At 41.6% G+C, this 15,166-nt stretch overlaps 1 pseudogene; it reads right to left on the reverse strand.

Annotated features, from left to right (window-relative positions):
* The window catches only part of LOC102872984, a 104,207-nt pseudogene extending 89,255 nt beyond the window's left edge, over positions 1–14,952 (reverse strand).
* Between the last annotated feature and the right edge of the window lie 214 nt (positions 14,953–15,166).

A 15,166-nucleotide genomic window follows, 5' to 3' on the forward strand; every position in this document is an offset into this window, starting at 1 on the left:
TAGACAAAGACCTAGACAAAGACCTAGACAAAGACCTAGACAAAGACCTAGACAAAGACCTAGACAAAGACCTAGACATAGACAAAGACATAGACATAGACATATACATATACAAAGACATATACACATACACATATAAATATATCTCACATCAATTGGATAAAGTGATTTTATAAAACAGTAATGATTGATAATAGCCTGATAATGTTACCCTTCCTTAGAGATCTCAATTTTCACAAGAAACTTTTAAAGAAACACACACACACACACACACACACACACACACACACACACATCCATTATTCATGCAACATTTAGTTCAGGCAGGGTCCAAAGACAAGGCTGAGAAATATCTTTTCAGCAGAGCCCAAAAGACATCCTAATATGTTTTAAATGCCTACTCTCTGGTGCCGGTTCTGAACAGGTGCTGGAATAAGGAGTTCTTCGGGCGGGATCTCTGTGTGTCTTTCATAGATAAACCACCGTCCCCACAGGAATGATGGGCTTCATTGATCCCTCTCACTGTAGTGAAAATCATATGGTAGCACATTACTTAGCCAACTTTCAGGACGTTGGAAATAGTTAAAGAATTCCTAATAGATTAGAGTGCTACTGTGAAGTTGGTCAGATCAATACAATGCAAGGCAGGCTAAATAAACAGATTCGGGAAGAGTATCTACCTGCTCACTCTGGGTGCTACCTAAGTGCGGTCTCACCTTTGGCACTGGGCTAGCGTTCTAAGGATTCATCCGAAAAATGCTTACACAGAGGATCTGAAAGAACATTCTGTTTCTATTTGACTCAATGGGAACATGAGACTTCCTAGTAGTTCTACAGCCAATAAATCACTTTATTGAGTTGTAAATGTTGTTATTTATGTTGCTGAGCCTCCCTTGGCAGGTCCTTGGTGATCTTCACGTTATGGGAGCTGGCTCTTCTGAGTCTGCTCTTCATGAGAAAGAGAGCTGCCGAAAACAAGGTTCCACACTGTATAATTTCTATGGCTTGCATTAATGCAGACAGTATAGTCACCATAAAGAAGAAAAATTACCAGTGGAAGATAAAACTAAAATACTAGTTGCATTACAATTGCATTCTAGTGCTGCAATAAATTGCATGAAGCCAATAAAGCAAAACTAACTGAAGATATTTGGCACAAACCAAAAAATGAAATGAGCATCATTACGCTGTCTGCAACAGGGACATGTCTCGATGTAGTTAAAGCAATAAACTACCTGGGAGTAATCTTTACTTATTTCAAATTGCATATTCCAATTGCAGAGCTGTTTCTGGCATTTTTGCTACACTTTGCTGAGCAAGAGAAAGAATTGCATGTCTGACTAACTCATGTTCTATTCAACATGCCTCGTATTTCCAGTAACTCATAAGTCACTTGAGTCACAATATTGTTTATTCTAAAATTAATCACGGTTTTCTGCCATAAATTAGCTTTTCTCCAAATGAATGCACGTGGAATGAGCCTGAATCCCAACAACTGCTGTGTCAGTAGTTTCCAAATTTTCCTTTTGATGATTCAGTGCTAGTCACTAATGAGCCTCTCTTAGCAATTGTTGTTGTTAGATGTTGTTGAGTTGAATCTTTCTTGTGGGACCCCACATCCAGGAGAGGTGACTGCTTCCTGGTCCTGAGTCCTCTACAGGATCATTGATGCCCTCCAGGTCATTGTTGCAGACATTGTGTATTTTGGCAGCATAGTCCATAATATGTTAGGTTAACAGTTCAAATCCAACACACACTCCCAAGGAGAAAGATGGGCAATCTCCTCCCATAAAGACTTACAGCATTGGAAGCTCTGGCTACATGGCATTGGGTTATACTTGGTTTTCCAGCTTGAGAAAGGGATCCTGGTGACACAGTGGGTAAGTAATTTAGCTGCTGACCAGAAGATGGGCAGTTCAGACCTACCGGTCTGCTTCCATAAAGATTTTCAGCCTTGAAAAACCCTATGGGCAATTGTAGCTCTTCTGGTATGTGTTGGAATCTATCTGATGACAATAGATTTTGAGTTGATTTCCTTCTTGGAGGGCTCACCTTCTAGCACTTTACTGTGTAGTTTTCTGTTGTGATATGTAAGGTTTGTATTGTCATGCTTAGAAGTAGATCACCAGGCCTATCTTCCTAGTCTGTCTTAGTCTGGAAGTTCTGTTTAAACCTGTCCCCTGTTGGTATTTTAAATACTTTAGTGGCATAGCTTCTAACCACTTAGTAGTATGCAAGCCAGGTGGTGGGTTTTTTGGTTGGCTTGTTGTGTTTGTTTTTTTTAATTAAATCAGTACACACTGCCGTCTAGTCAGTTTGGACTCATAGCCACCCTCCATTGGGTTTCTGAAGCTGTAAATCTTTACAGAGATTACCCATCCTTTTCCCAGGGAGCGAGTAGTAGAATCAAACCACTGACTTTATGATTAGCACCTGATGCATTCTAAGCACTAGCAGGCAGCACTAAGGAAGCAGAGAACCCAAATAGGCCCTGGTGACACAGTGCAGTGTGTGTTGTGCTGCTAACCAGAAGACTGACAGTTCAAATCCAGCAGCCAGAAATGTTATAGAAGGCTTCTTGTCTGCACTTTCCCTTGCTCTCTTTGAAGAAGTGATACCACATTGGAAAGCCCATGCAGTAAGGAGTCAAGGATAGCCTCTAAGAAAGGAAGGTGGCCTCCCACCAGCAAGCAGAAAAGAACTATGCCAACAATCTCCATGAGCATGGACGTAAATGGGCGGTCTCTCCTGAAGAGTTAGAGCCGTAGAAGCCCGATAGAGGGTCACTAAGTCAGACTCGCCAGACGGGAGTGTGTACTCACAAAAACCCACCATATGACTTGCATGCTACTTGCATGTTGGAAAACAATGCCTCCAGCACTTCAAATACCAACAATGAACAGCCTTAAATGTAACATCTAAACTAAGACAGACTAGAAAGAAAGGTCTGGGATGGTAGCAGAATTTACTGGGATTTTTGCAGTTTATTTATTAAATCTCTGTAGCTGATCCTTACTGGGTTTCCATGGCTGTCAATTGCGTGGAAGAAGATTGCCCATCTTTCTCCCAATGGAGAGCCTCAGATGTATTTGAACTTCCAGAGATAGGGAGCCTTTGCTTAGCAGCATAACTTGCAATGGAGTGAACCCGCCCGAATGCACTTTGGGATCAAACAGTCAGTGAGTTTTCCAGAAAGACAGATTACCTGAGCTGAGAGATGTACTGTCCTTTTATATGTTAATAGGTCTTTCACTTCCAAAGGAATGTTCCCCAGAGCCAACAATCATGACTTTAAGAAGATAAGAATTTATAGAGTTTGATAGAATCTAGCCAGTGGATTACTGCTGCAACATGCTGGGATCCATGGGGAGGGGCCTGTTGTTCCCTGGGATGAAGTGGTGATAGAAGTACACTAGTCTCTGGGGGGGCTGGTGGGGGTGGAATGAGGCAGAATGAAGATGAGGAGTCCTGGGAAGGTGGGCGAACCTGGAGAGAGGACAGAATCAGTGGTTCCTTCTCTAATCTGTTTACATTTGACTGTTAAACTGTGTTAGCAGAGCTGCTTGCTTTCAATAATTGAGTGGCTGTTAGTACTTTGTGTTAAAAAAAGCACATTCCCGTACACTGCTAGTGGGAGTGTAAATCAGCACATCCTTTGTGGAGGCCACTCTGGCAGTTTTCATGAAAAGCCTTAAAAATCAGCATGTAATTTGGCCTGGCAGTATAGGCCTTTATTCTAGGGAGATGACTGTAATCGGTGCAAGTATGTTGGTGCAGGAAACACAGTTCATAGTTCTGGTAAAATGTCAGAAGCCACCTTGACCTTCTGACATCAGGGAGTGAACAGGTTCTAGTCTGAAGAAGAGTCCTGTTGTGTAGTGAAGTCCTGGTGGGATAATGGGTTGTATGTCATGCTGTTAGCTGAAAGATCAGCGGTTTGAATCCACCGGCTGCTCTCTTCAGGAGAAGGGTGAGGCAGTCTGTTCCTGTGAAGGTTCTCTGAGGCCCAATGCAGGGCTGTCACAGAACAGTGTGGGTCCTGATTTGGTTTGTTTCTTCTTGTTTTTCTTTTAGTTCTGCAGTGGGTGAACGTGCTGTCATGAAGCATTTGTGATTTGGGGGAACCCACTGCTGAGACATCGATTCTAACTCATAGTGACACCCCTCATTCCTTTCTGAGGCTGTAAATATTTATGGGAGAGATGCCCCCCCTTTCTTCCTCAGAGCAGCTGATGAGTTTGAATCACTGGCCTTTTAGTTTGCAACGTAACAAGTAACACACTACACCACCAGAACGCCTTGATTTGGGGCAAGATGAGTGAAAAATTAACCTGACAAAACAGGTAACAAGATAGCAAGAAGAGTTAAATGTCATTGTTTTATTATTGAAATGTATATACTTACATTTAAAAAAAAAACAACACCCAGAAATTATCATGCCAGATGGCCAATTGTGTTGTCTGGAGGGGTTAGAGGTGACTTCCTTCCTTCCTCTTGTGCATATTTTTTTCAGTTCTTTTGTGATGAATGTGTACTGAGATGAACATATGGTTTAGGGAGAGCCCTGAGTAAAAGTCACACGCCCATCTCCTGTGTCAGCCCTGCTCTCTGAGCTTCAGAACTTTTGGTTACCTGTGTATCTTGGATTGGGATAATTTTGATTGCCTTGGCCTGCAGTCCTTGCAAAGAAGGAGTCCGCTCTGTAGATGTTCATTGAAATGAAAAATAAACAACCTAAATTAAAAAAAAAAAGAGGGAGTCCATGCAGAGTTTGGGAAGCTCCTTCTTTGTTGCCCTGGAAGTTTTGTGGAAGGAGGGCATCGTCCTGTCTTCATACTTCTGATGAAGAATATAACACCATATCACAGTGTGAAGAATTACCCTAAAGTCCAAGACAGCTTGAGTAAGTTGCTTTTTAGAACAATCAAACATACAAGGTCAAAAGGCAGCATGTGTCCAGGGATGCCACCCAGAAGGCATGAAGCAGTAGAAAAAAAGAATGAATGGAAACAAAAATCACAGAGAGGAAGTGAGAAGAGTGATATTACAGTGTGGGAATTGTAAGTAATGCCATGAAATGAAATGTGTGTGAATGGTTGGATGGCAAACTAAGTTGCTCTGTAAACTGGAACTCAAATCATGATGTGTATATATGTATGTATGTCTATATACGAGTGTGTGTGTGTGTGTACAGATAGACACATGTATCTTCACCATTGATTGACTCTAGAGGGGAAAAGATGGACAGTGTCCTCCTGTTGTGATTTACAGCCTTGGAAACCCAATGAAGGATCACTTTAAGTAGGAACCACCTCAGTGGCAATTAGTTTAAAATGGGTGGGAAAAAAAATATTTGTTGTTGTTGTTATGTGCAGTTGAGTTGCTTGCAACTCACAGTGACTCTTTATACCCTGCTCTATCCCTTGCCAATCTTACTATCTTGGACACGCTTACTCCCATTACCGCAGTCACTGAATCAATCCATCTCATCAATGGTCATAATTTCTTGCACTGTCCCTCTACCATCCCAAGCATGACATCCTTCTCCAAGGACTGATCCCACCTTGCAACATGTCTAAAGTACGTCAGACGAAGCTTTAGAATGTTTGCCTCCAAGGAACAGCCTGCTAGGATGAACCTGTTTGTTCTCCTAGCAGTCCATTGTACATTCAGTACTCTTCTCCAGCACCAAAGCTCAAAGGCATTAATTCCCCTTTTATCATCCCTAGTCATTTCCAGCTCTCTGATGCATAGCAAGTAATTGCTAAGATCATGGCCTGAATCAGGCACATTTTAGTCTCCAGATTGACGTCGTTTCTCCTCACTACTTTGGAGAGGTCACTGACAGCAGATTTTCCCAATGTAATTCATCTTTTAATGTCCTGGATGCTGGTACCAAGAGTGTTGACTGTGGAGTCAAGCAAACTGAAGCTGTTAACAATCTCAGTTTCTTCGTCGTCTATCGTGATGCTGCCAATCAGCCAATTGATGAGAATCTTTGTTTTCTTGATGTTGAGTTTCAATCCATATTGAAGGCTAAAGTCCTTGACCTCCTGCAGCAAGCACTTCAGGTCCTCCTCAGTTTCAATAAGCAGGGTTGTGTCATTTGCATAACACAGATTGTTGATGAGTCTTCCTCCAATCTTGATGCCATGTTTCTCCTCCTAGAGCCCAATCCCCCGGATAATCTGTTCTGCATATAGATTGAAAAGATATGGAGAGATAAGGAGATAGGACACATCCCTGGCATACACCCTTCCCAATTTTGAATCATGCAGTGTTTCCTTGCTCTGTTCCGACGGCTGTCTTCAGGTATAAGTATAGGTTTTACATAAGCACCATCAAGTGTTCTGGGATTCCCATTCTTTTCAGAGTTAGCTACAGTTTGTGTGATCCACACAGTCAAATGCCTTTGCATAGTAAATGAAACGCAGGTAGACATTCCTCTGGCACTCTCTGCTTTCAGCCAAGATCCATCTAAGATTAGCTGCAGGAGTGACATCCACTTCCTAAACAACCTGGCTGTGGAAACTCTATGAAGTTTGATAAATGATGATAGTTATAGAAAGGCTTCAGGCCTTTTGTTCATAGGGTCACTATGAGTTGTGCTTGACAAGATGACAGTCAATACAACAACAACGACATCATCGCTAGTACCATGGCCCCTTCTGAACCCAGCCTGCGGTTCTGGTAGTTCTCTGTTAATGTGCTGGTCTAGTCATTTTTGGATACTTTTCAGCAGAATATTGCTTGCCTGTGATATTAATGGTATTCTTTGATAACTTCTGCACTCTCTTGGGTCACCCTTCTTTGGAATGGGAACAAAGTTGGCCAGGTGGTTTTCCTCCACATCTTGGTGAGCACATTGAGAGCAGCGTCTGCTTGTTGAAATATGTCAGTTGATACACTGTCAATTCTTGGGGCCTTGTTTCTGGCCAATCCTTTCAAAGCAGCTTGAACTTCTTCCTTCATCACCATAGGCTCTTGCTCATACTTTGTTTCATGTCTGTATCTGCCAATTCTTTTTGGTACAATGACTCTGTTTAGACTGTTTACTCTTTCCATGTTTTAAAGCTTCCTGGGTCTATATTCAAAACTCTTTGTGTGGCATTAGAACTGACTCATATATGACCTTTCATTGAGTTTTGAAGCTATAAATAGCACAGGAGGAGATTGCCCATCTTTTCCTCATGGAGTCACTGGTAGATTTGAACACCTGGGCTTTGGGTTAGCAGCTCAATTCCCTACCAGTATTATGTCAGCAGGGCTTCATAGAGAGATAAATAAAGAGATATGTAGATAGATAGGTGTTTTACCATGACCTTGTTATCGGTTAATGTGAGATTGCACTGGAATAGCATACATCCTAATCTAATCCAAACGATGGCTTTATAAAAGAAGAGGCACAGAAAGATGGACAGAAGTAGGTTGGATGCCAGACGTTGGGAGAGATATGAGAGGAAGCGTGACCCTGCTGACACCCTGGTTTGAACCTCTGGCTTCCAGAACAGTGAAGCAATCGACTTCTGTTGTTTAGAGCAGCTCACTGTGCGAGATTTTCTAATGACAGCTTTAGGAACCTAATATGATGACTAATATTCTAAGGAGGGCTATTCATTAATTGCTGACAGCACTCATGCCCTGTGCTGAGTGACACAGTATTCTCTCATTTAACCTTCAGATTGAGTTTATAGAGTCACTCACTCACTCATTGCTGTAAGTCAAAACCAACTCATAGCTTAAACTCCAGTGGGTTTTCAGAGTTTGTAAATAGCACAGGTTTGGAAGCCAGAGTGGCATCCACTTCTAAACAACATGTCTCTGGAAACTGTGAACTTTGATAAATGTCGATAGTTACAGAAAAGCTTCAGGCTATTTGTTCATAGGGTTGTGCTCAACTCAAAGGTAATCAACAACAACAGCAACTAGCACAGGAGATTACCCATCTTTCCCCCTCAGAGCAACCCTTAGATTTGATCCACCTTACCCACTAGACCACCAGTTTCCTCATCTATGGAATATTGTTATTGTTAGGTTCTGTCAAGTACGTCATAGAGACATATGTCTCTATAGAGAGTAAGTCATAGAAAACCTATGAACAACAGATCTGAACCTGTCCTGTCCTGTACCATCCTTACAATCTCTGACACTCTCAAGCTGAGCCCATTGCTGCAGCCACTGTATCAATCTGTCTCGTTGAAGGTCTTCCTTTCTTTTGCTAACCCTCTATCTTGGCAAGCATGATGTCATTCTCCAAGGAACAGCACATCCTAGCAATTGCCCAAAATATGTGAGATGAAGCTTCACCATTTTCACCTCCAAGGATCACTCAGGGTAACTTTCTCCAAGATCTATCTGTTTGTTCTTCTGGTACCCTGTGAGATATTCAGTACTCTTCTCCAACACCATAGCTCAAAGGCATCAGTTCTTCTGTCATCTTTCTTCATTGTCCAGCTCTCATATGCATACATAGCAAGTGATTGAAAAGACCATGGCCTGACTCAGGCATGCCTTAGTCCTCAAACTAATATCATTGATCCTCAATACTTTGGAGAGGTCCCTGACTGCATATTTTCCCAGTGGAGTACATTTCTTGTTTTGCTGACTGCTAATCTTGGAGATTTGGAAGCAGGATTGGAATCCACTTCCTAAACAACATGCCTCTGGAAACTCTATGAACTTTGAGAAATGATGATGGTTATAGAAAGGTGTCACGTCTTTTGTTCATAGGGTTACTATGAGTCATGCTTGATGGCAATCATCATCAACAACAACAATACTAGAGAAGATTATTGAATATTCCGTGGACTGCTAGGAGAACAAACATTCATCCTGGAGAGGGAGAAACCAGGCTGCTTTTTGGAGGCAAGGATTTTGAAGCCTCAACTGACATAGTTTGCATGTTGCAAGGACAGACCAGTCCTTGGAGAGGGATGTCATGCGTGGAAGGGTGGAGAGACAGCACAAGAGAGGAAGACCCTGGATGAAATGGATTGACTCTGACTGGAATAATGGGGGTAGGTGTGTCAGAGACAATGAGGTAATACCAAGTGTATTGATTGTGGATCCAAGATGATGTCATTGATAGTTTCAATCTTTTCCCCATCTATATGATGTTGTTGTCTGTTGGTCCAGTGGTGAGAAATTTTTTTTGTCAATAAAATAAAATACAAAACTGGAAAAAATGTTTCTGAACACTCACATTTAGAAAGTATTGCTCTTCTAATTATTCGTCGAGTTCAACGTCAACAGTGTGCACCAAGCTGTGCGTTTGTGAAAGGGAGAAGAAAATAGGCTTTGTAATGCTTAAAGTACCTGGTTTCCATCCCTCAACTAACTAGTAACCTAAGATGAAATAAAGCGTTGGCACAAAAAGGTCTTCAGAAGCTAATGCAAATGAGAGGAATGGCAGCACACTGTGTCTTTTTCATCATGGACAACAACCACTAGCATTAATTTATTACATTTGCTTTCTTTTCTTGCAAGGTAAGTGTCCTTAAATTTTTGTTACAAAGAGAGTTTATTCCATTGTGCTTCCATCAAATGTCATCCTTTTAAATAGGTGAGATTTGTTTTTGCTGCTGTTTTCGCAGACCTGTAATCTTGTCGACAACATCCCTTCTGTTGGGCTTGGCAGGATCATCAGCGTTTTGCAGAAAGCGGTAGCATCACAATGTATCTGCTTAGTCTCCTTTTAAAAAGACTTTATACAGGGTTCAGGAAACCATGTTTTTCTACAAAGAAGCCAAGAGTCATAATTGTTGAGATTTTGTTTTTCTCTTAAAGTTGAGGATCCAAACATGCTAACCATCTGAAAAAAAAAGCTGACAGCAAGTAGAAAGACAACTCAAATATTTTTCTTTTAAACCGTCTTCTATTTTTCCTAATGTCATAAACTGGTGACAAAATAAATTAATTCAATATCTTATTGCTCATTTATAGCAAATGAATGTACAATCTTGGCAAGTTGATGATTGACTGTGTAACTAAAAATATTTCTGTAATAACTCAAGACGTTTTGTATCTGATTTATCTAGTGCTGCTGTAACAGGGATACCAAAAGTGGATGGTTTTTACAAACAGAAATTTATTCTCTTACAGTTTAAGGGGCTAGAAGTCCATATTCAGAGTACCAGCTCTAGGTCAAGGCCCTCTCTCTCTGTGTTTGTGTGGAATGAAGTTCTTCAGCATGCATCTTCGACCTCTTCGACCTCTCTCGTGTCAATTGCTCTCAGCAATTCTTTCTTGCTTCTGTAGTCTTCGCTCTCAGTTCACTTTTCTCTTTTACCTTAGCGTTCACATCCTAGGAAACCTTCTTTTATTCTAATGGGATTAAGATATGTTGTATTTCTCCCTTAATCCTTTTATAACTTTTTGGTTTATCGTATCAGAAGGGATTGTTACATAAGTTCCCCAGTATGTAATTCCATACATGCACAGGGGGTGCACTTCAACCCATGACTCTTAAGATGATCCATTACCAGTTAGTTTGTCCTCTTGCTGATGGCTTATGTATTGCTCTGATGCTGACAGGTATGTTATTGCTATTTTAAATACCAGGTGAGCCAACCATCCCCATGGTTTTAGAGGAGCTTCCGGATAAAACAGTTGAGAAAGGACTGGCAATTTAGTTAAGAAAATTAGCCAACAAAACCTTATGGATCACAACAAAACACTGTTCATTTTACTTACTTTGGACGTGCCATCAGGAGGAATTAATCACTAGAGGAGGAGATGACGTTTGGGGACATAAAGGCATAACGAACCCCTGGTGGGTGGACCCACACAGTGGCCTCAGCATGAGGATGTCACAGGGTCCAGTAATGTTTCCTTCTGGGATGGATAAAGTTACCATGACTCACAGCTGACCTGACAAAGCTAACAATAACATAAGATTCATAATAATAACTTTTATGTCACCTATGATGACAATTTGCTTGGAGAACACAAATTTCAAGAAATTAGAGCAAGGTGGAATTCTGTGTTTTGCACATCACAGTTATCCCAGAGCATTTATCCCAGAGTTGGTTGATACAGTTTTGAACTGAGTATAGAAATGGGTAGACACTCCCATTTCTGGATATTTGAGATAAGAGAACATTGACAAGTATTTGGTATGTGGTGACTTTAGTGCTTCTTGCACAGTCCAGTCTCTGTCCTGAGACTAGAGCTCCTGGATCTGTTCCATTTGTTCTGCTGACACCGTCCCTGCTTGGTTAACAACACACCTATCTTTTCAGTTATTGATGGGGGAAAAAAGGTCAGAAATCTTAGAATTCTTGGTTCTCTTAAGCCAATATAATGAATCTACCTAATGAAGCAATTTGGGCATTGTCAGGGATCTCATTTTGCTTGGATTCACACTCAGTGCCCATAGAAGTGACTGTCAAAATACTAAACAATATATTGCATTTGGAAAATCTGGTATCGTCCTCAGAAAACCAACACCTATCTCAAGTGTTACGAAGCAAAGATGCCGGTTGGGAAGCTGGATTGTGGTACTTCCAGTTACCTCATACGCATGCAAAAGCTGGACAGTGAGTGAAGAAGACTGAAGGAAAATTGGTGCATTTGAATTATAATGTTGAGAAAGAATACGACTGTACCATGGGCTTCCAGAAGAATGAACAGATCTGTCTTGAAAGAAGTACCTCCAGTATGCTCCTTAGAAGGGAGATTTGCAAAACATCTCCTCACGTGCTTTGGACATGCTTCCAGGAATACTCACTCCCTTGGGGACGACAACAGACTTGCTGAAGTAGAGTGTCAGTGAAATAGACCCCCAGTGAGATAGACTGACATGGAGACTGCAGCAGTGTTCTCAAACATGGGCATAATTGTGAAGACAGAACAGGACCAGGCAGGGATTTATCTTATTGTACATGAGGTTGCTGTGAGTTAGAACAACTCACCACCATCTAACAACAGAAGCAGTAATGAAGTACAGAGTTCTATTATTTCTCAGGTTGTCTGTAATCTCCTCCTTTTCTGATTACTCTCTGCCTGACAGAAGCCCTTACAATCCCTCTCATTACACAGCTTCAAAAGATTTCTTAGTCTCTCACAGTTAGTACCTCCTTTTTAATATACTGTCTCTATGTCAGGAGTTCTTTTCTGATATACATGAGGTTCAGAGAGCTTGAAGCCCACTTTGCAATTGCTAAGAAAATTCTGTGCGTGTTTACATTTTCCACCTCCTGGATAAGCCACACTTATTCTCAGAGAGGTCTTTGGTCCAGAAGGCGTTAAGAAGTGTCCCTCTCCTTACCTTATTGCTGTAACGGTGAGACTGTTTCTTTGAAATGCCCCCATCTTTAGACTTTTTGAACACTCTCTGCCCCAAGATCATTTTGCATTTCCCTTAATATGATCCTGTGGTTGCCACATCTTCAAAGACCCATTTAACATGTTGCTGCACATTTTTAAAATTGACGACCTTGCTTAGAAACACATTTACCGTCATTTGCGGCAACGTGTTAATGGATCGAATTGTAAACTCAGACTTTTGTACTAGGAGTGGGGTGCTTTTCTAAACAAATACCCAAAATACGGAGTGGCCTTGGAATTTGAAAATAGGTAGAGGCTTGAAAAATGTTAAGGCATCTAAAAGGAAGTTCTGGTGATTTAGTGAGTAAGGCATTATTATATTGCCGTTCAAAGACAAGTGCTTTGAATCCGTTAGCGCCTCTGACGAAGAAAGATGAGCAGTCTCCTCCTGTACTGTTTACAGAAGCTGAAAACCTGCTGGAGGGCCACTTTTGAGTTAGTCCTGACTCAACAGCACACAACAACAGTATTAACAAGAGAGACATATTTTACGACCTTCCTTCCTTCCTTCTGACACCTCACCAGAATTGCCTTTGAAATCTTTAATTCTACCCACAGTCTCTCCTTTTTGTTAAGCATAGAGTCTTTGTGAGTTGGAATCAACTCTACATCATCTACAACAAGACTAGTGAAAACCTCGATAGCCTCAAAGAGACTGTTGGCCGAATTATGGCTATCAAAGGCAGTTCTGACAGGGCCCAGAAGAAGTGGGGAAAATCAGAGAAAATCATGAAAGTTTGCATTCCATTCTGGGATTTCCCCCCATATCCTGATGAGTAATTATTATTTTTGTTTGTTTCTAACATAAAAGTTCCATTTATTTCTCTGGTTTTGACACAATACACAAGAAGGCAAAGTTTCTCACATCATCAATTTCTCTCCCAAGTCTTTGGAATGTTCATTTCTTTGACTACAAGGAGAATTGCCAGGAAAGTCAGGCATTATGTAGGCCACTAAAGTAAGAGGAGGGGTGAGGGCCATACTGATGCCATTCTTGGTGGGATGGGCACTGGGGCTGATAGTTGCAAGCTGATTTTCTAGAGCCGTTAGCTGGAGGTTGGAACCGTTTCTGGAGGCTGGTGCAGCCTCGGGCTTCAGCCATCTTTGACACACAGGCGCTTTCTGGTAGTCCCCCTTGGTTTCTTGCTGGATGAAGTCGTACAGGGACTTGCCGTACTTTCTCCTGAATTCATATCTAATTTTCAACATGTCCACTTTCCTGTGGGAGACCATGGTCCTAATCAGGATCTTATCGCGAGTTCCCTTGCCCTTCATGGAGTCATACAATTGGTCAGTGAAGTACAGGGGCTTGTTCTGGATACAGCGCACCAGGTTCAGGAAAGCCTTTTCCGAGTCTCCTTTGACTTCCTTCTTGATGCTCTCCAGCATGTCGTAAGCTCTTGCACCTTTCAAACACCTTCTGCAGGGGGCACACACTGCGCTCTGTCATGATGCTGACCTACTTGGACACATAAGTTCCTTTCCTCTTCATGCCAGCATCATACAGCTCCCAGGCAGGTTGGTCAATCTGCTCCAAGTCAATGATGGAACCATCCTCTGCTCTTCTGCCCTTGGCGAGAGCAAGCATCAGCTTGTGGAAGTCCCCAGATGTGTCTGAAACAATGTCCTTTTCCAGGTTGGTCTTGTACGTTTCCTTGAGACTCTGTTGATTTCCTGCGGCTCCTGGTTGGTCCTGGAGCAGATGAGTCCTCATCCATCCCCAGCCCCTTCATGGAGGCTGTTAGCTCAGAGGCGTCATACTAAGCAGGTGTTCTCAGTAGGCCCCAAATTCCTGTCTCCAGGTGACCAGATAAGGCTGACTTCAGTGCTGATGCAAGTTCGGTTTTGGTCCTTCTCTGGTAGGCAAAGCAATATCCTGCCTCTGTTCAAATGTTGGTCCTCATGTTGACGACAGTGACCTCATGCACACCTTTGGTCTTGATGGCTGTGTCAATGTTCAGAGAAACCAGCTCTGCATCAGAGTTCGTGTACGCTTTGGCTGGTATGCACTTGGAGCTTGCACAGAATTTCGTGAACAGTAGACGTCTTGAAAGAAGCTGGGCTGGGCGCCGAGTGCTGTGAGCCTCCCCAGATGCAGAGCCCTGATTAGTTTTTAAATTTTTTACATACTTTGAAGTTGACTCTTTGTGCTGTAAGTTTCTCTGGATTTTGATAAATAAAGAACATAATGTGCCTACCACCTCAGTCCTACAGAGAATATTCTGTCACTCTAACATTTTCTCAAGTATCTCCTTTGTTGACCTTTTTTGTTTTCACAGTTTTACTTTGCATGAAATGAAGTTATAGTCCTCTCAATAAGGATTGTACAGCTGTCTTCTGTGAATTTTATTGTTTGCATTTTTTACCCCACAATCTCACAACATACACATTGCTTCTCAAAAATAATCTTTGCTAAAGGTTCCCATAGTATTTCACTCTCATTTCTAGAACACAATATCCATTATATAATGAAATGATCATATTAGGTTTTTTGTCTTTTCTAGTCCATGGTGGGTTCCATGGGACCAGGGGCTATGCCTTATTCATCATCCTTTGTCAAGAGCTTGGCTTACAGTGAATTCCTATGAAATGTTTGTGGTCTTCTTCATCGAAGTTATAGTTCATATTCACATTAACTAGTGTATTAAATCTAAGAGATATTCACTGAGCATCAGGTATACATTTAGTTTACTACTGGTGGTCAAGAAGATAATATGAATAAATTATGTTATACTTTTTGTAGATCCTTTGTGTAACATGGATTGCTAAAGGAAAGGTTGGTGGTTTGAATCCATCTCCTTAGGGAAAAGGTGAGCAGTCTCCTTCTGTGAAGATTTAC

This window comes from Elephantulus edwardii, unplaced genomic scaffold, assembly GCF_000299155.1.
Source record: "Elephantulus edwardii isolate Elephantulus edwardi_28Jun2011 unplaced genomic scaffold, EleEdw1.0 scaffold00080, whole genome shotgun sequence".
In the NCBI taxonomy this organism is placed as follows: Eukaryota; Metazoa; Chordata; class Mammalia; order Macroscelidea; family Macroscelididae; genus Elephantulus; species Elephantulus edwardii.